This window comes from Nanorana parkeri, unplaced genomic scaffold, assembly GCF_000935625.1.
Source record: "Nanorana parkeri isolate BGI_ZX_2015 unplaced genomic scaffold, ASM93562v1 scaffold112, whole genome shotgun sequence".
NCBI lineage: Eukaryota > Metazoa > Chordata > Amphibia > Anura > Dicroglossidae > Nanorana > Nanorana parkeri.
The window spans coordinates 586,694-609,132 of record NW_017306380.1 but is presented as its reverse complement, the minus strand read 5'-3'; positions in this window follow the sequence as shown (position 1 = coordinate 609,132).

Sequence of the window (22,439 nt, the reverse complement as noted above, 5' to 3'; positions counted from 1 at the left end):
ATCATGACACTACTCCCTGCAGCATTCTCCTGTGAGTTTGGGGAGGGGGTGGTGGTGGTACCCTGGGCATTATTCAACCCAAAGGATGAACAGAGCTGCTTCCTTGGACCTGTGAATCTAAAAGGACACCACCAGAGATCGGGTGATTATACAACCCTATTCCAGGGGTAATTATTGGTTTTATTTTTTGTCCATGCTTGACTTGGGCTTTAATGCTCACAGATTAAAAGAAAACAATACTCGTCTGCCCCATTTAAACAGTTAGTTGCAGATATTGCAATTGACTTTCAGATACATAAAACGTCCTGGTTGCTGAGAGGCAATTATGAAAGCCAGCCCTTTGTGGCTGAGCTAATTTTGTTCGGGTTGACTGCGTGTTCAAGCCTGACTCTAGGTGCCCATCTAATGTACACTGCGGCCACATATCCAGGTGGATTAAGGTAATTACCTATCTCAAGACTTCCCTTGTGATAAATTTCATAATAATGGAATACAAGCTTTTATCCTGCTGCTGCCAAATGGCAAGACTGGTACAAGACAACAGAAGGGCAACAGTGCAGTGTCAGATTCCTCGCATCACCTTTCAGCATCTCATGGAGTCACGAGGCGGCCCAACGAAGTACTGATGGGGTGGTCATAATAATCTGGCCACTCAGTGTATATATATATGTATATATATACTGTATGTATATCTGACCATAAAGTGCTATAGGTTCCCTGCTGATGCTGATGCTGCTATTCCTAAAAGTTTTTTGGACAGAGTGCTGAGGGGTTAGAATATCTGTTGGGGTTTTATTGCTAGAATCTTCCAAAAGGGAAACTTTTCTCTGGTAAGAAGATTCAATCCTTTTTGTCCTTGTTACCAGTGTAACTGGGGCTACAAGTAAAGGAAGAAAAGATAAATAGTTACTCATTAGACATGTGCACCAGCAAAAAAATTGTTTTGCTTCACTTTGATTCGGATTCTCTGTTATTTTGGTTTTCTCTTTTCGGATCCCAAAGTCAATTTGTTTCTGAATTCGGACGAAATCCGAATTTCCGTTCATTTCGGATTTTACGCGCGAATATTCGTTATGATGAAGTGAAAAGAAAAATTACCTTTTTTGGAAAATGGTAGTCACCAGTACTCAATCATGTGAATGAAGGATAAGCACTATTTCTTTTACAGTCTGCAGAAGCATGACTATATAGTTACATAGTATTTGAGGTTGAATAAAGACATATGTCCATCAAGTCCAACCTATTGTGTGTGTGTGTGTGTGTGTGTGTGTGTGTATGGGTCCCTGTGTCATCTCGTTATTAGGAGTACCTGTACCCCTGTATATTACCGTTTCTCAGGAAATCGTCCAAAAGCTTCTTGAACAATTCCACACTATTAGCTGAAATCACTGCTTGTGGCAGTGAGTTCCAGACCCTAACCGCGTGAACTCCCTTCGCCCCTTGTGTTTGAATTTTTTTTCTACCAGTTTCAGGTGGTGGCCTCTAGTCTTTGTTACGGAATTAATCTTGAAGAGTTGTTGCTAATGTCGCTATGACTATGGAACATTTTGATGACTATGGAACATTTTGAGTGGATGAATCAGCGGTGTTAGATCTCTTGACAATCAGCTTATCCCTTCTGTGTCTATGAGACTTGAGTGAGTCACACTGCATTAGTATAAATGCTGCATACATGATACAGTATACACACTGCATAATATACTAGACAACAGTGATGGCACTCTGGTGGAAGACCTCTCCCAACACTCTTGGATTAAAGCATGGAAAAGATTTACCCCATTGCACCCAGAAACAAGTGGCTCATCAATTTTCTTCCTATTCCCCTTCTATCATTTCATTTACAAGTTCTGTTTATGACTCATTTATTCATCCCCTTGTTTTTAATCCTAAGCTTAATGCTTTGACTGAGGTCACATTGGTGGCAGCCACCACCACCCTTTGAAAACCGATCCACAGAGGGGGACCACTTTTCAGGGGACCATGGAGCAGCCGCTGTCCGGTGCTCAGGAGACAATACTGCCATCCCTTGAATGCTTTTTTTTTAATACAAATGGGGATTTTCAATTGCAATATCCATTGATTGCAATTATCACATTTGACAAGCGGCACCACCACCCAAGCACAACAAGCTGTATATTTTTTACCATGCTGCAACCCAAAGGGGGTGATTTACTAACCTAAACACACGCACGCACCAGGTGCGTGTGATTTTTACACAGCAAAGCGTATTTATCAACCAAAAAGTCTCTATAAGCATATTTCCACTAATGCCATATATGGAAAAATCATGCACATGATGCATATATAATGCTGCTTCACAGTTTAGACAAAAATGATTAGCTCATGCATTTACATTCCTGCATTCATCAACGCAAGCAACACAATGTAGAGCTAATTTACACAACATCACCTTGCAATTCAGGGCAGGGCTTTGCACAGCACACCTGCTGGGTGTGTACACACTACAAAGATGTTTAGATTCCACCCATAGATCATGCTGGGGGGGAACACACTACAGAGGTGTATACATGTTCGTGGTGTGTTTATAAGGTTAGTAAATCAACCCTAAAGTCTCATGGCCGCGGCAATGTATACAGCACTGTTGGGCTGCAGTGATGACATTGCAACAGACAACACAGGGAGGGGGGAATAGTAAAACTGCAGATCAACTGCCTGGTTTAGCGCCCCTTTGCCATCCATGGGAACGAGGCCTTACAGAACACATACTGTATATATTTTAATTTAATCACATATATACAGATACTAACAGTACGGGTACCAGTAAAACTACTTTTAAATTAAACATTTAAATTTTCTAAGTTACCTTTAGGCTACATTTCATATGAATGGAAAAAAAACTATATAGTTTATTGCAACACCTAATATACATGCATATTTTACCCATAATTACTATAACCAGTGGGTTTTCCCACCACTCTTAATATTTACAGGAACACTGCAAAGCATCAACAACATGGAGAAGAGTTTGCATCTGACTCATCAGGTTTTGGTAGAGGGCGGTAAAGGGGAAGGAAGTGATATGTAGGTGCAGGATCCATAGGTGGGTAGCTGGATCAAAGTTAGAAACAGGGGTAGAGCAGGAGGTGGAAGAAAGGCTAGTTCTGAATTGATACACCCCAATACATATGCCCGGTTGCTTGATTTTGGGGGTATTAGTGCAGGGATAGCATTGCTGGAGTGGGATGCTTCCCCTGGCTGCCAGGGGGGTGACTACACCAGTAAGGATGGTAGCAGAATGGTTGGAACAGAAGGACTGGTGGTAGGGGGACTCTGTCACCAGGACCGTGATCATGGAACAGTCAGCGGTTTACCAGGTGCTCGGGGTTAACACATTGCGGAAAGGGTGGACAGGTTATTGTGCGGGGCTGGGAAAGGCCCGGCTGTCATGGTCCACATTGGTATTAATAACAAAATGAAAGCAAGATAGAGTGCCCTAAAGAATGATTTTAAGGACTTAGGTGCTAGGTTAAAGAAGAGGAACTCCAAGGTAGTATTTTCTAAAATGCTGCCGGTGCCATGAGCAGGAACTATGTACTAAGAAACAATACAGGGGGCCTATAAGTGCTGACAAGGCGTATACTGATAGGAAGAGAAAGCAAAGTGACATAGAAATTAGCTTATCACTTATCTCCTTCACAGTCCTGTCACAGGCTGGGGGTAATCGATGACAATTTGGGCTCAGAGGAAGTTGGTTGAACCCTCATTCAACCAGAAGAACCAAAAACTAGTATATTGACAGGTGGAAAAGAAGTACTGTTGGGGGCAGCACTGGAAAGCTAGTATTGGTGCAAAAGATTGTATCTTTAATGTGCTATTCATTTTTTTCTTTTTGTTTTATTTTCGACTGAAGTTCTGCTTTAAACCATCAATTAGCACTTCATAGTAAAGGATATGCTCCAAATTATCTTGATATTCAGTCTGAATTTGTGTCTTATAAAAAAAACGTAAATCAAAAATAAACATTTATATTTAAATAAATCAATAAAAATAGGGAATACAATAAATAAGATATAATAAAAAGGCACATTTTAAATATTAAACAATGATAGCTGCAAAGCTAAAGGCAGCCCTTTCTGCAATTTACCTACTAAAATCCTATTTAACACCACCAGAAAACATAATAAATCAGATGAATCTGAAAATAGAAACATACCTTAAATTACAAACCTATTTTACTATTCGGTGTAAGTCCCTATTAAACGCTCTGTATGTTATTGTTGTGAGCTGTCAGCAGACCAAATGAAAAATAGGTTTAATAGTTGCTCCTTGACCTGTTTTATATTTTATGTCAATTATAACCGTGCAGAGCCATGCATAATTATTCTGCAAAGATGTAGGAAAAGGAGAGCATTATTTGTATTCCATAGTCACCATTGTTCAGAAAACAATCCGCCTTTCTTTATTAAAAGCTTTGGCAATGGACATATCAAAATAATCAAATTATCTTATGGTAAAAATGAAGAAAGAACTTAAGTGAACGTCAAATACAAAAATAAATGTAACCTGTACTTTATCTGGACCCTAAAGAGATACACTTTGCCCATTTCGCAGCTCTTTCCTTAGTTGCAGCCCCCCCCCCCGAAAATTCCCTGTGTAAGCTTTGTGATGGATTGTGTTGCAGCTTGCACTGGGTCAGTGTAATAGTGTTCCAATCTGGCCATTGGCGGCTCAAGCATGAGCACTGCATTGGGGGAGGAGGCCACGCGCTCCCGTACCCAGAAGTATCGGGTATTTTGTTATAGCTGCAGCAGAGATGTGAGCAGCAAGGGAGCAATGCAAAGGTAAGGGCCAGGAAATGTGCTAGAAAGAGTCTATAGGGTAAAGTCTTTTTAAAGTACATTTATTTATTTATTACAGATAAACCTCTAACCTCTTCCACCTCCCCTGTTGCCCTGATCTGTTGCTGGTGACCTGTCCCATGAAGCAGCTCCCCTTCTTAGGTTGTGTAGCCGGACATTCAGCATCATCACATACAATGCAGAAACGGTATAGATTTATTATAGTGGAGCCAATAACTCTAAATATATGATATTGGGCTTTTATAAATTATCCTCTTCTCTCTTTTTTCAGTTAACTCTGTCATCTGACTGCATCATTATGTTTGTTTTGTTACCCTGAGGAAGGGAGGTGTGCCTGTCCCCGTAACATGTTGGATGTTTAACACAATTATTAAACATTTTTATGGACACTAACATCTGTTGGAAGTCTGGCGCACTTCTGTTTTTTGTCCCTGAATGGAGAACCAGTGGCTACTCTGCACTTGAACCAATCTATCTTCCAGCTGTGTGATGCACCAAACAAAGGATAGGGCTTACTGTGGCCATGTTGCATAAAATTGAAAGCTTCAGGGAGTCTTTTGACTCTGCTTCTAGAGCTGCCCTCCATTTTGCTGATTTCATCAACACATCTCCAGAGATGGCCAGAATCCTGTTTAAAATTATTCTGGGCAAACAATAACTCATGTTGTATAATCGTTGCATATTAGACATGTATCCCGCAAAAAAATTGTTTTCTTTCGTATCGATTCAGATTTTTATTTCTTTCATTTTTCGGATCCAAAATTCGATTCGGTTTGTTATTCGGATTCTGTATCCGTCCGAATTTTTGTTGCGGAAAGATCCACAACAGGAAGTCACATGACCGTGCCTGTAATGCAACCCCCAACAGCTAGAAAAATCTGATTGACCAGAGAACAGTCATATGTTCAATGTAGTTTTGCTTTGAATGAAATTCAGACAGATCCAAATTTTCGTTAAAGGAACATTTAGATTGGTTCGCACTCGGTTTCAAACTCACATGTTAGAATTCGGAAGCCTTTGAATGTCCAAATTTAACAAAATGCGTACCAATATCCATTTGGAACGAAACAAAATTGACATGTTTACTGCATATTTAGGCCTCATTCACACTGCCGTACAATACGCTGTGTATGGAGCCGTATATTTGCGCTGCGAAAAGATGTGCAAAAAGAGAATGCACCCGAGATGCGTCCGGTCAACATATTTCTGCATATTTTAGGTGCGTACAGTTCATTAACATTTCTATTACGAATGATGCGTTCTGGGATTGCATATAGTGCGCACATATACAATTTTGCTCTTGCGTTGTGTGTGCATAAGGCCTTAATCAACAATAACGGTGTATTCGGCTTCGGCGTGTATACCTTTAAATTGTATTTATGTGCGGAATAATAAGAATTAGAATGTGAACCTACACACATTTCCAACAATGTATTTCTCCAGAATAATAAAACATGTTACATCGAGGTCAGAGCGCAGATCAATTTTCTTTTTTCTTTTTACTGGGTCAAGACAAAGTGTTTATATTTCAGAACTAATTCTATTTTTCATTATTCTAATATGCATATTTATTACAGTATAACAATAAGTGTTCGGAGGTCAGGATTATTTACATACAATATTATTCCATCCTTTATTAAAGGTGTCCTGTTTTATCCATCTTCGCTACATGATGAAAAGAAATCCGGAAAGACAGAGGCATGGCCAAGTTTAAATACGGTTTGAAATGGAATGAAATAAAAAAAAAAAAGAATGGAAATATTCAAATTACACATTAAACCTATAATGTACTGTATGACTCAAAGAGGACCTGAATGGAGGAAGCTGTATCCAAAGAAGGCCAGCAAAGGACAACGGACTAGTCACTAGTCTTACCTCTGGTCTTTTCCCCATTACTAACGTACCATGCCTTGTTCTGCACGGTGTCTTCCTGTGAAGGCGGCTATCTTGGAAGAGGAGCAGGGCTTAGCTTTGTCATGTCAGAGCTGCATCTTTGATGGATGGTGATCTAATGACTGGGGGGGAAATATTTAAAAAGTAGCAGGAGAGGTGGAGAAGGCACAGATCCATAGCATGGATGAAGCAGCAGCAGGGTGATCATTGCACTGCAGGTCCTCAGGTACAGCTTCCTCTCCAGCAAGGAAAACAATGAGCAGAACTGTAGTGACATCACCTAATCTCACTCCAAATCGGATCAGACTAGCAGTCAGATAGCCAGGCAACTTACATTTTGAGAAGGATAGGTCCGCAATTGCAACCTGCATATGATCTCTCTACAAGTTCCATTAAAGAGAACTAGTCACCAGACAATTTAATTCAATAAAAATCGTCTCATTAGATTAAATGAACATTTAGTTGTATGCTATTAAGCCTCCCTTGCGTAGACATCCAAAAGCCCAGAGACTGTTGCTGGGTGCTTCCATCTTCGATGTGAAGTCAGCAATCCCAGCCAACTTAGAGCTTCCACTTTAGAGAAACTCTATACAGTAGTATTCCCTTGACTGGGCCTGCACAGAGAGAATATAGACACTCCTAGAAGAGGAGGGGGCCATGACGTGAAGAGGGAAGGGGGCTGTACTCTCCTGGAGTACTCAGATTTTCTAGCAAGTGCAAAGGCACATTGCAATGAATAAAAAATAATGCATGGAAAATGAAACACTGCAAGTGATCATTCTAAATTCTTGTGCTTTTACCTGAAATTTCAGAAGCTGGTGACAGGATGTCTTGGAGGACTCAAACAAAAAGGACCACTGAGAAGGGTGAAGAGTTTGGAGAAGGCAGGAGAAGTGAACAATCTAGGACAACATAGCTGATTTGGAAAAATTCTCAAGTTCAGCTCACTTTCCAGTTCAGCTATGTTGTCCTAGATTGTTCACTTCTGATGGTTGTGTTATTATGATGGTTGTGGTGTTATTTCCTAACTAATAATTATCACATAATACATACGGGTCTATTCATTAAGCTGCCGAGGGCAGCCGAGTGAATAACCGACCCCAAGTGAAGTGAGCCGAACACTAGCATTGTACCCGCCCTCTGCTGATGGACCTGATGGAGAACTGCAGCAGAGGGCGGGTACAATGCTAGTTTACTATTGGCTATTGCAAATTTAAATAGCCAATAGGAATCTAGCAATGCATTCCAATGGGCAAAAACTTTTTTTTTTTCTATTCTGACACAGCTCCGTGTCAGAATAAAGAAAAAAAAGAAACAGCAGTGTTTCGCTCCTTGGCGGCCAGGAGCAGGAGACTCTCGGAGCGCCAGGGAGAGTTTGCTGTTTGGAGATCAGTGTCCCTGGTTAGCAGGTAACCAGGGACGCTGATCTCTCTGCAAGTGGCTGGAGCCAGCCGTAAGATCACGGCTGGCTCCTCCCAGCTGTCAGAAGCAGCTTCGGCTTTCAGCGCGGCTCAGCCGCGTTCTACTGAACCGAAGGGGTTCCTGGGGCCAAAGCTACGGCTAGATCCTTCGGCAGCTTCGTGAATAGACCATGAATAGATTACGTTTAAGTAACTGGATGTATGTTTTTGTCTTTCACCATCTGGCCAAAACGGGTAGATTTGACTACTCCAGTGCTGAGTAGTCAGGGTTTTACATAAATGGATAACAGCTGATCATTGTAAGCACCCGTCAGTGTCAAATGGTTTGCCTCAACTTTCTATCTGGCACCTGCACTGGTCAGCTTGGTCTGTTAATCTGTAAAAATTACAGATTTACTGGCCAGATTAACAGTGGAAAATAAAGAGAAAAGAAGCCACAAAAAATAAAACTAATGCACACAGGGCCCTCCTTACCATCTTGTCTGGAATTGTATTGTGATTGTAATGTCTTCCTTATATTGTAAAGTGCTGCGCAAACTGTTGGGGCTATATAAATCCTGTATAATAATAATAATAATGTTGTCAGAACTGTGAATCCTTGTGTTAGATACATTGAGGGGAATTTATCAAAACTGGAACAGACAAAATCTGGAGCAGTCACCCGGGGCAAACCAATCAGCTTCTCTCTTTCATTTAGCTTAACTGAACAAATCGAAGAGAGAAGATGATTGGTTAATTAAAAAATTCCCTCTAATGTCCTTTTATTGAAATAACTAATCCAAATATCTTATTTAGAGCGATCCTCTTTTAAATGAATGTCTTGAATATACAAAGCATAAGCCCTGCGAAACCAATATCTTCATTGACAAAGATCCAGGAAATGTTTTGTCCAAATTTTATTTTCTGCTTTATTGAAAAAAATTTGTAAGAACAGTAGGGATGAGCATTTTGTCATTAATGACATTTTGCTAAAGTGGGAACTCTCAACTTCACTTAATGAGCTGCTAAGTTAAAATCTGCTTAAATAAAAAATAATTCATTTTGTTATTTTGATGATTGTGAGGATTTTATTTAGGGATGTAAGGTAGTAGTTTATTTTAAGGTGTTCCTACTTTGTATTTTTTTTTGCATGTATTCAACTTGTGTACTGTGCTCTTTTTTTCACTGTCTGCATTTTTCTGTCTGTTAAAAAACAAACACACGTTACTCACACTTTCTCCAATGTTAACAATGTATATTTCCAAACATGGAAAAAATTTGCCAAAATTTCAAGGCAATAACAACTCTCAATTTCATTCATCTCTAGTGAACAGAGATAGGTCAACATAGGCAGTGATGGGTGGTAGCCCCAAAATTCAAGCAATGATATTAGTTCTGAATGAACAGATTCCTATATCTAGGGTCAGCTTAAAGTCTAAAGACAAAAATCTTCACGTCATTCAGGAGCACCATGGGCAATTTGACAGCAAATAGCTCCTCAATGAGCCATGCTTGTCCAAGACAGTAGAAAAAAAAAACTTCCAGTTGACTGAGCTTAACTCATGTGCACGGATGAAGCTGAAGGAATTACCTTTTGCGACCGAAGATTTCCCGGGAATGTACGGGGTTAATTTGCAGCATGAGCTCAGAAAGCCCAAGCTTCCATTAGTTAGTTCAGAACAGTCTGAGCAAACCAACATCATCATAACAAGAGTGTTTATGGAAAAATGCTTAAGCACTGAAGCAGAAAGGGCTTAGCACTGATCAGACCTCGCTCCCACCTTTATTCTTTACCGTTCACATTGAAATGCAAATACCAGCGTAGGGTTTCCAGTGCTGTGCCACTCACAAATTGAAAAGCAGTTTTTATCTATGCAAATGTAAGCATGGTAATTGAAGTTAATCAATCAATGCTAGCTCTCACTAAAACCTTGAACATGACTGAATAACGTAATTATCATTCAGCAGAAAATGATGAAGTTGTAGACAGTGTGAACCTTATTAAAGGAGGATTTTGAGTCACAATGGCTTAATTTAGCAAACAGCCGAGCTTTAGCCAAAGCAACACTCAACCCTTGTGGGCTATATGTCTCTTATAGGGGATAAAATAATGTTTTTTTTTTATGGTTAGGGTGTTGTAGGAGTAGGAGTACTTGTTTTAGTAGACGGGGTTTGCTGCAATTAACGTGCTTTTTATTCCAAATAAATTGACCAGGGTAGATTGCTATGACACCCATCTTCCTCGAAACATCAACACAAGCTATTAAAATGATTAAAACCAAGTGAATGTAGTAATAGGAAATGCTAGCATTGAGAAGACATCATTGTAAATTAGAACAGCTCTTTCATTGATGCAGACCCTTTAAAAAGCAGATTAAAAGCAGATGACAATCAGGAAGGCATTTTGCAACATTGGTAAGTGAGAGAGCTACCCCCAAATACTATTTTGGATGGAGCCAGGCAGGGTTCAATCCTTTTTCAGCTTCTTTATTTTGTCTGGCATGCCAACAAGGAGAATTTCCTCCATTTCTACCAAAGATGTGGCAGGACAAGTTGGCTTTTCAGCTGAGGTACTGTTGTCAGTGGCCAAAGTGAGTTCATATTAAAGAAACCACTAGAGCAGGGGTCTTTAAACTTTTGAAGCATCTGGAGCATTTAACTATCCTTGAGAACCTAGGGGGGCTGGACTGTGGCCAGTGGGAGTAGAAAAGACCCTGGCTTCAGTGGTCAGTGGGAGTAAACAATGACCGAGGCTCCTTGGTCAGTGGAATTTAAAAAATTCACCAGGGTGTATGAACAGCGGGATTTAAAAAAAAAAAAAAAGACCTACCACCTGTGGTTAGTGAGAGAAAGAATAATGCCCTAGTGTTGGTGTCAGTGGAGGAAATAGTGGTAGATTGGTATCAGTGGGAGGAATAGGGATAGATTGGTATCAGTGGGAGGAATAGTGCCCCATCTTTGGTGTCAATAGTGGGAATAGTGCCCCATCGTTGGTTTAAATAGTAGGAATAGTGCCCCATCGTTGCTGTCAATAGTGGGAATAGTGCCCCATCGTTGGTTTCAGGGGTGCCCACAATTTTTCATGTTAAGATCTACTTTTCAAATGAAGAGCTACATGAGATCTACCAACGAAAAAAAACCTCCCTCGCTCTCTCTCTCTCCTGGTTGTCTCTCCTCGCTCTCTCACTCCTGGCTGTCTCTCCTGGCTGTCTCTCCTGGCTGTCTCTCCTCGCTCTCTTGGCTGTCTCTCCTTGCTCTCTCCCCCCTCTCTCACCTGGCTCACCTTGCTGTATTTTGCAAACAGTGCAGTGCAACAGGCTGTGTAAACTAATATTCTTTGATGTAATACGTAGCACTTCAACCACCAGTATCCATCAGAAAGGAATCAGGGAGCTTGGCTCAGCAGACTCAGGCTAATAGGTAATCATGTGTGCACAGCTAAATAAATATACCAAAATGGAAGAAAGGGGCCACCATTCACACCCTTCGTGATCTACCAGCATCAGCTTTGAGAGCTACTGGTAGATCACGATCTACCTAATGGGCACTCCTGGTTTAAATAGTAGGAATAGTGCCCCATCATTGGTGTCAATAGTAGAAATAGTGCCCCATTGTTGGTGTCAGTGGGAGGGATAGTGCCCCATCGTTGGTGTCAGTGGGAGGAATAGTGCCCCATCGTTGGTGTCAATAGGAGGAATAGTGCCCCATCGTTGGTGTCAATAGGAGGAATAGTGCCCCATCGTTGGTGTCAATAGTAGGAATAGTGCCCCATCGTTGGTGTCAATAGTAGGAATAGTGCCCCATCGTTGGTGTCAATAGTAGGAATAGTGCCCCATCGTTGGTGTCAATAGTAGGAATAGTGCCCCATCGTTGGTGTCAATAGTAGGAATAGTGCCCCATCGTTGGTGTCAATGGTAGGAATAGTGCCCCATCGTTGGTGTCAATAGTAGGAATAGTGCCCCATCGTTGGTGTTAATAGTAGGAATAGTGCCCCATCGTTGGTGTCAGTGGGAGGAAGAGTGCTCCATCGTTGGTGTCAGTGGGAGGAAGAGCGCTCCATCGTTGGTGTCAGTGGGAGGAATAGTGCCCCATCTTTGGTTTCAATGGTAGGAATAGTGCCCCATCGTTGGTGTCAATAGTAGGAATAGTGCCCCATCGTTGGTGTTAATAGTAGGAATAGTGCCCCATCGTTGGTGTCAGTGGGAGGAATAGTGCTCCATCGTTGGTGTCAGTGGGAGGAGTAGTGCCCCATCGTTGGTGTCAGTGGGAGTAATAGTGCTCCATCGTTGGTGTCAGTGGGAGGAATAGTACCCCAAGGGCAGGTTAAAGACAAGCAAAGGACCATGTCAGGCCAGCAAGCCACAGTTTGAGGACCATTGTAGTAGAATTTTCTGGTGTACAAAAATATCGTATTGTGCAGTGTCTAGCAGACTCTGCATAGGAATAAATGAAGAAAGCGTGACACAAGTGCTTAGCTGCAAAGATGAGATCAAAAAATAAGCTTCAGTGTTAACAGTCATGCCAAAAGTGGGAAGAAAACTCCATGACAGGGCCCAGGCAGAAGGACTAGCAGAGCTTTAGGTACTGCCTCACCTAAAGCTTAACTCAAGCTGATTTATTTTCTTCAGTTAAATAGAGTAAGGAAGAGTTAAAGATTTTGGTTTTGTCTCCGTGCCCGTAAGAGCAATTTCTCAATACATCCTCTCATGACATGGGTTATGGCCTAAAGCCCAACTCCATCCTAAATGTTTTAGTTTTGGATAGAGTAGGAAAGGGTTAGAACCCCAGTTAGTTTATTTTTTTTGCTGTATCTGTCTAATTGGGGGGATTGACCCTTCATTGTGCACATTTGCACAGTGTAGCACAGAAAAATCCACAAAGCCAGCACTCTATCTAAGTGTAAACCTTTATTTGCACATATCAGGTAAAAAAAAGGTATCCTCTGCTAATGCATTTTAGCTAATCCTGGCCTTAGTCGTAGCCCTACGACTAAGGCCAGGATGAGCTGAAACGCGCTAGAAGGGGACACTTAATTGTACAAATAAAGGTTTTATAAGTGGATGTAGAGCTGGTTTTGTGGATTTTTCTGTCCTACATTGTGCACTTTGGGAAGAGTGCTGCTGAGCACCGCTTGTGTCTGTGGAGTTTAGTTGTCCCCAGTACTTTAATCTCTGCATATTTACCTATTTGTTCTACTATGTGTTAGAGCTTTATCAAAAAAACTTTATAATAAAAAGTCTTTGGAAGGCTTCAGAATGTGAATTAGTTGCCACAGGAACGGGAGGTGACGGGAAATCTTCCAATTCAGAACTTTGTTCTGGTGACAGCAGTCTACGAGGGGATATCACCTCACTTTGGAGAGGTCTCCTCTTATTTCCTGATGTGTCCCCAAGACAGGAAGAGAAGGGAAATCTCACAGACAGAAAAAAAATTGTTTTACATACACTTTAAATGCTGCATGCATCCTGTCAGGTAGGCCTTTGCAATACATAGCTGTTGGTAGAGCTAAGGAGTTTGTTAGTATCAGTAGGTTGTGAGGCCCATTTTGGAAATATGTTGTCACTTTTTCCTTTAAGAAGGTAATGCCATTCTTATTATCTCTTAAACCTCTTAACAGGAATAAGACAATGAGACATCACTGCATGTTTTATGGTGTTTAGGGCTATGCTAGGGGGTTATAATGAGTGCTTCCCATTTTGTAAGCACATGTTGCCAATTAATGTCCAACTTGTTCAAAATCGAAAAGATGTTAATTGCATGTATGAGATGGTTCCAGAAATCAAGAGATCTGTATTAACCACTTGCCGTCCGCCCATTGTAAAAAAACGGACTAACGGCAATGCAGCAATGGCGTACATTCATTTCAGTACAGCGTTGCATGACGGAATAAATGTCAGTCAAAATACCGCAGCGCTGAATACTGAAAAATGGCCTGGATGGGAAGGGGGTTTAACACCGCGGATGTCAACTGGTTAAAACAATGGGAGAGACTTTTACATCCTGGCATAGAAAGGGAGGCAGAGCTGACTACATGCCAGGCTATGAGTGCATCTCATGGAGCTTGTGAGGAGAAAGACAAGGGGACTGCCATTGCTGAACTCTCTTGCCAACAATGCTGGTTGCTTAGCTGTCCTTGGTCAGCCTTTTGCTTCCAACCTTGTGTCACTGACCCAGACAAGTATGCTATAAGTAGTTCTGACTGTCTTGATCCATGTAAGTGTTCCAGGTCAGTAACTAAGAAAGTGCTGAAGCCCGAAGATCAACCTAACAGCCAGATACTAGCATTGTCTCTTTATTTCTCTCAGGACAGGTTTACTCTAACACCTTAAATATTACAAGTATTTGGCCAATTTATTATTGTTTGGGGCATAAGTCAGAATTTCCTTTTACATTTTGCTTGTTTTTGTAAAGATAATAAGAGATGATTAACACTGTGTAGAAACATAATGGAACAAGATGAGAGATAAATGCCTTTTACAGAAATTAATATATTGGCGCTCAATTTTTTTTTTTTTAGTAAGGTGATACTGGACTTAAGAAGGAAGCTGCACGAACAGCAAAAAAGCAGCTATTGCTGGGCTTTCCTACTAAATTATTATGGAAGCAACCAAAATCATTTAAATATAAAACACCAGCTCAAATAAAAATATATGTTATCACGGTATATTATATTTGAATGTTTTTTTTTTTGTGCAAAAAAGGGGTACAGTAATAGAAAAAAGGTACCAATAAAAGTAGTGAGGGAAAAACCTACAGCAGTAAGGCAAGGTAGCATTCTAGTACATATGTAAGATAAACAGGATGTGTATGGTAGTTATTAGGGATGTTCAGATACCAAGTACCATACTCGGTACAAGTACATGTACAGATGCTTTTCCAGCTCAAAGACTAGACTAGAAAAAAAAAAGTTAGGAGGCAGCTGTCATTTTTAAGGAGCATAAAGAGCTCTTGGGATTTGTGCTTCTCTGTTTTAATGTACGATTTATTTTTAAAAAATATATATAAGTGATGTGCCAATACAATTTTTTAAAGTACTGATACTTGTTCAAGTACTCACAGATACAAGGACTGATAGATTTTTGTTTATTGTCATGTGACAGTTTTTCTAAAACAATACAGACTAATGATTTCAGGACAGTGGTGGAGAGCCAGAGCCAGTTCCCAGCTGCGACCCTTGTAGTTCTCATGAAAATGCCAAGTATCGGCACTGGTATCTGAACATCCCTAGTAGGTATGTTCCAGGTGGGTTGTACAAGTTGAACATATGATCAGCAACTGTTCTTGTATGGAGAGGTAGGTTGATGGGAGAATATACACTTAAAGTCTGTTATCCATTCTTGAGTTAAGAAGGAGGCCATGCTTGATTTGGAGTTTGCTAGAAAATTTGGGAAATTAAGGTAAAAAAGGGCAATTAAAGGGGATTGTGATATAGTTTAGGATATGTTAAAGGAGGCAAGGTTGTGGGGTAATGTACCATTACATGGTACTGGTAGAGGGTGTTTAGTTTTAGACTTAATGTCAAAGGGAGGTAGAGTTGGAATACTGTAACCAAATACACCATTGGCCTATAAATTATTCTAGAGTGTCATTGAGGCTAGGATTTTTTCTATACTCACAATGTCATTACAGTACTCACCCATAATGGTGAAGTGGGTGAAGAGGTAGTTTTACAAAAGGAGGGTATTAGTTGGAGGGCAGCAGTAGGAAATGACACAATAAGATATTTTTTAGATTCTTAATAGGCTCAGGGAAAAGGGACAGTGAGGCAATTTCAAAGAAGGGTGTAAGGGAGTCTCTATAAATATAAAATATCTCCAACCAGTATTTGTGGATATGGAGACAGGTCCATCATATGTGTAAGTAGGATCCTTTGTCTCATCTGTATTTCCATCATGTGTCTGGTTTATCTGGAATGTAAAAATACTAGGCCTCTATACCATTTTAAAGAGTAGTTTATATATTTTTTTTTTTCGTGCAATAACAAGCGATCAAGGCTCTGGGAATATAAAAGAACGTTTTTTGCCAAATCTTTATTGGAGATTGTGTGGCCTAAACCTCTGTTATATTCCCTAAAGTATAAAAGATTTTGATCGTCAAACCTTCCCTGAAGTATCTTGTATAAAAGAGATTATTATTATTATGATACAGGATTTATAATGGAAGAACAGTTTCCACAGCGCTTTACAAAATAAAGAAAGACAGTACAGTTACAATACAACTCAAGACAAGAGGGTTAGGAGGACCCTGCTTGTGAGAGCTTACAATCTAAAAAGGAAGTAATACAAAAGGTAATTATCTGTTCGTGTGTGTTGGGGGGGTGGCGGGGGGGGGGATCAGTTGATCGAGAAAGTAAAACTTCAGTTGTTAGGTAGAGATGGAATGGGCTTCCATGAACTAATGGGCTTTTAGGGATTGCCTAAAATATGAGCAAGCCATACAGCTTGGAGTGTTCCAGAGGATGGGAGAGCCTCTGGAGAAGTCCTGGAGGTAAGCATAGGAGGAGGTAATGTTATTAGAGAGCAGAATGTACTGGGAAGAGCAAAGAGGACAGTTGACGGTTTGGGTGATATTCTAGGAAGGGTTGGTGATGTAGCTCAGGGAAAAGTTATGGATGGCTTTGTGTGTTGTTAGTATTTGATTTTTTTTGACAGGGGGTTCAAAAAGGAGGAAATGACCCTTTGAGGTCTGATGATTTATGTATCTGAGTCTCACAGACAGTTGGAGGAAACAGTTGTAGAAGTGAAGAAGCTTGATGTTGGGCCAATAATGCATCTGGAATAACTTGTGATAGTGTGTGTGCACCATAGTACAATACAATTCCCCAGTAAACACAGAGTGTGCAGGTACACTGCTAACAGAACTGCTATTTAAAAATAGCATTTACTCTGAAGTTCTTTTGGAGAGGATTATTGTACATACCCAGAAGTATTGCCTTAGGTCCTTATACTTATTAAACCTCAGTGAAGTCACTTCTTCACCTGCAGTCCAGAACTACCTGCCCTGTACCGATAAGACCTTGTGGATCAAAACATTAGTATCTGCAAATCAATCTTTTGCTTTGGCAAAAATCAAATGATACAATAAATGAGAATGTGAAAACTATTGTGGATGTCTAAAAATGCTAATTGCCTGGTTGTCATGCTTGGCCACCTTGCGTCAATGCTTCCTAACCTTGGACATGTATACAGATACAGACTTAAAGCAGGACTGAAATCCGCTGTACTTACTGTACCTCCAGCGATGCAAGCTCCCTTGCCGATGCTTCTTTAACCAACCTTCTTCCAGGTTGGCCCATCGTGATTTGTCAGCCAGGATGGCCTAACTCCCGTGCAGGCACACAGAAGTTAATTCAAGTTAATGTATCCAAGAATGTACAATGAAATGCGCATGCACAACTCGGTGTACATTCAAAAGAAATATTGCGGACGGGCCAGAGAGAAGCTATTATTGCAGAAACGACATGCAGAGTCTCTTCTGCATTAAACGTCTACCTGCCAGGAATGTTTTAATAACAGTCTATAGTTCTAGTTTAAGCCTTTTTATGGTTGATTGACTGGACAGGCATTAGTCATTAGATCAGAAAAACAGCCAGGCACTTAGTATTCTCAGAAGTATGTCAGAAACAGCATCTCCCAATTTCTCCCTCTTCTGGTTTAAATTAAACACCCGGCAGGTGGGTCATTTGTTTGAAGGCCTGCCATGTAAGAATGTCATTTATAGAGAGACGATGTACAATTTCCCAGCATTGATTGAAGGCTTCTTACTTTATTCTATACTCCAGGGAAGTAACTGTGTACTGTAAAGCAATATCCAGCTTTTTAGTTGGATCAGGTTCTTAAATGTTGAAAGATCACTGAACGCAGTGCAGATCTTGTTTTAGGTAAAGCAGACTAGTAGCTTATTTGCAGCAGCACCACACAAATTCTATTTCAAGTGTAAACACGGATGACTGATGCAGCTAGCATTTTGTCCAGCATGAATATCTCTAGAGTAAATAGTGAGAGGTTCCCTTTAATAATGGTCTGCTCCCCTCCAGCCAACGAGTTTGAAGTCAGTCAGTTATAATGATGGGGAAGATTGCTCATCTGTATGATAAATAGTCTGTGCATGAGACTCAGGCAGTGCCAGTTTACCAGATGTATTGAATGCTGCATGACTCTGGCATGCTGGGATATTTAGTGCCAGGAGGTCTGCTCGAGAGCCCATATACTGTGTGTATATATATATACTGTATAGTTGTAGAGGTAACCACCGCACTCTATTTGTAAGGTTTATGCCCGGGTGCTCATCCACAAAACTATCCATACAAACCCAAAGTAGATAGAGAGGCACGCACGGGTCCTGCAGTTGCTGCAACATATCTTTGCTGCAGGACCTGCGAGTGCCTCTCTATCTACCTTGGATTTACAGTGCACTCCCTCTTATCCTGCATTCAAGTAACTGGTACTCCAGCAACCGACACAAAAAAAATTTTAGGACATTATTATTATTATTATTTTTTTGCTTTGCTTGCAAGACACGGGGAGACTAAAAATCTCATCATCAACTAAATGTATTTGCTAAGGAAATTCTGTTTACACCTTCTGCCGGCCAGTAGCTAAATTCTGCAATAGGCAGCAGAATGTAAAGAATGGAGAGCAATAGCCAGCTTGCTATTGGCTATTTCAAATTGCAATAGCCAATAACAGCTGGCTATTGCACCTGCTCACTGAGCAGAGGAGTGGTCCTGAGAGAGAACTTTCTCTCTCAGGTCCGCTCCTCTGCTTAGTGGGTGGGGCTTCAATAGCCAGCCTGCTATTGCAATTTTTAATTGCAGGCTGGCTTTTGAAACCCATTCACGGAACCTAGCTAACCCATGCGGAAACTAGCTTCAGGTGAATGGGGCTGCGGGGTGGGGGGGGGGGGAGGTGCTTGATAGTTAACATTAATTAACCAGAAACTGCAGTTATCCGGAACCTACTAATACCCATGGGTGCCGGATGACTGGGAGTTTACTGTGTGTATATTTATATTTTTCCTTTTATACGATGCAGCACAAAATGCAGCTTAAAGTAGAATGATGGGGAGAGGGAAATACACTCATCCCCATAATTAGAGCCGACGTGTGACACTAAAGCTGTCACACATTGGCTTTATTGATTGAGAACGGAGCGATCTTCTCCCTGCACAGAGTGGTGACAGGTCAGTCACCACTGCCCGCAGGGATTCCCCTTTCCCTCTCCATTCCTCCAGCGCTGACTGGAGGGATGGACAGGGGAGGGGTTGTGACTAATGTCCTCCTGTGACCCTGAAGAAAACCACGGCCGCAAAGATTGGGGTATAGCTATCTTTTAAAGAACAGATGGGCAGGAACAAGTGACTGCTCCACTTTAAGCACCCCAATCGTAAAAAGGTTATAAACGTAAAATAAAAAAAAAGGAAATTAAAAAAACTAGAAAATACCATCCCCGACAAAAAGCCCGCTTTTTTCAATGAGGGCCTTACTGCAAAAACAAAAAAGAGAAAGAATATCAGCAAAAATTAAAACCATATCAACATAAAATAAACAATATGCTCCCAAAAGAAATAAAAATCCCCAAATACCACCTCCTAAAACAAACGTCCATTGAAGCCTTGCAGGAAAAAAAAAAAGGTCTGTTTTGGACGGGACAGCAGCTGAAAGTATTTGCTGACCCCAACCCACCCCCAATAATAAGAAAAAAAGAAGCAAATGGATTTGCCAAATAGTTAACAGTCAGAATTAAAGGGGTTCTAAACCCTCCGGTTTTTTTGCCTATATCTACTGCTAGCAAGCAGTAGATATAGGCAAAAAAGTTTTTAAAAAAACAAAAACGCTTTAACAGTGGTTTACACTTACCGTGTTATCGCTGCATGCTCCCGTCGGAGAATCTGAAACAGATCGAGCGGCCGCAAAGCATCTTGGGGCGGGCGCATGCGCAGTTCGGATTCTCGGCCGGGAGACGAGCAGAAATGCAAGGTAAGTCTATGGACGCGTGCACCCGCCTGCAGTCACCGCTGGATCGGAAGTGCCTGAAAGCAGAGAGGAGTCAGCGCTGGATCGGAGAGCCGCCGCACCGCTGGAGGGACAGATGAAAATATCAGGAAAGAAGATCGGATTAAGAGACATAATTTAAGGTAAGTGCTAACATTAACATGGGGGGGAGGGAAACATTTTTTAGACTTTAATGTCACTTTGAGGTAGTTTCCGATATGACCCTAATTTCTCCTTATGCAGTTTGTCAGCTTTCCCTGTAGCAGCTCCCAATACATCGATACTATGGCTGTCCCTATTGGCCCTTTATATCCATTGCAAGTGGCCAAATGTGCCTAAACACCAACGCACAGGGAGGTACGCCGCGGTACGTGCAGTCATCCTTTTGTGTCTGTTCTTAGGAAATCATGTTAGATTTATATTATTAATAATAATTGTAACCCTCTGTTCCATTGTGGTCACGTTTGCCTTCAGCTATGTGAACTGTGTGGTTGCACCTGATGCCAACAGTTCAATTTCCCTTTTTTTACCTTATTAAAATGAAAGCTGAACTCCAGCCTCCCCTTCAGTTTTGTAGAGTTGTACCGGCTCCTCTCCTGGACTGAAATTTCTGTCTCTGATTTCTCTGTGCTTTGGGAGCTTCTAATATTGCACATTAGAGGCACAGCAAGTCACATAGAGCCTGAGTACTTCCTGGCTGCAGGACGCCAACCATCATCTAGTACTTACTTCCACTTCCTGACTGTCCCTGACCTACCCCTTTTATTAATTGGATTTCAATCCTTTCAATCATGGAGGCTCACTGTCCCCGATGTGAATTACCTAAAGTGTTCTGCCTTCAAATACATAGATACACCCACTACTCCAGGCTGACACCCACCCATGAAGGCATTTTGATATTTGAATAACTTCTCTCAAGAGCCAGGCCATTGCTTGCATCAGAGCCAAGGGCTCCTAAGAAAAGTACTGAGGCAGGGTGCTATGATGCATTCAATTAGCTATGTACAGCACCTTGATGGACCACTCCAGACATGATATGCCTGCATTGTCTAGAAAAGCACAGACACCCAGTGAAGAATTGACTGAATGTTTGTATGTAATGAAAACAAAAAGGTTTCATTTAAAAATGTAATTAGCATATTCATAAGGGGGGAAGGAGAAACCAGGGAAGGTAAATATAAGCAGATTACACTTCAGCTTCAATTCTATAATACACAGTAGTCATATATTATAGTAGGGCTTTCCAATTTTCAGTTGGGAAACCACCTTATCAGCACATGCCTTGTTAAGCAATGTCCTAGTCTCGAACAAAACATCCTCCCCACCTATAGGGGGAGCTTAAAAACTATACTGCACGCTGATCAACAGGAAGGAATAGCAAACTAGAAGTAAGCAGCATGTCTTCATCACTTGCTGTGTCCTCCAATAGAACTGGAGGAAGGATTAAAAGGAATTTATAGTGTGTTTGTATATATTTAAATTTGATATTTATATAAAACTATATTATATAATAATATTTTTATACTTTCTTTTGTGGAGGGTGATTATAAGGCTTTGGATGTGAATATTTCTTATGTAGTAGCCAGCAAATGGTGTAGCTAAGTTCTCTGCCAGCGTTGTCATTTTACCACTCTGCTGTTAAAAGGCTGTTATTTGATCTGGTATTCAGAACACACACACAGCTGAATGAGTCAGAGGAAGGACACACCCATGCCCAGCTAATAAGCACCAAGGGAGGGAGTGTGGGAGTGTGTTAATGGCAGGATCACTAGCTACAAAATATAAAGAGAGAAATAATTAAAATTAATACAGCTACCACATCTAAGGACTGTCAAGCTGCAATTAAGTACATTCAGATATACTTTAAGTGGGAGCAACTTTTTCTAAACTTTTAACAGAAAGGGGAAAACGACACTAAAATGGTGCCATACTACCTAAGGCTGTCAATGGTTGCAGCGAACAATAGAGGGTGGAGAATGTAAGAGACTCCTGACCGTTCACCATTTAATTGACTTTTTCTCATTCACTTCCTCCCCCCTCCTTTTTACACAATCCCAACACAATTTTTATTTTTTTGCATTTACTTAAAACCCTTTTTTTTTTGCTGCATTTCCCCTTGCCACTTCCTTACTCCTGATCTGGGAGAGAGTGACAGGCGCGCTGCCCCCGCATTCTGTTGGGATATCCACATCGTATCCCAGGAGGCTTCATGTCATTAACTGCTGAAGTTTCACAAAATTCCAAGCCTGCATATCGGGCATCAATGCTGAAGCAAAATCTTGCAATATTTTTTTTTTGGGGGGTGCAGCAAAAATAAGGTATTAAATAAATACA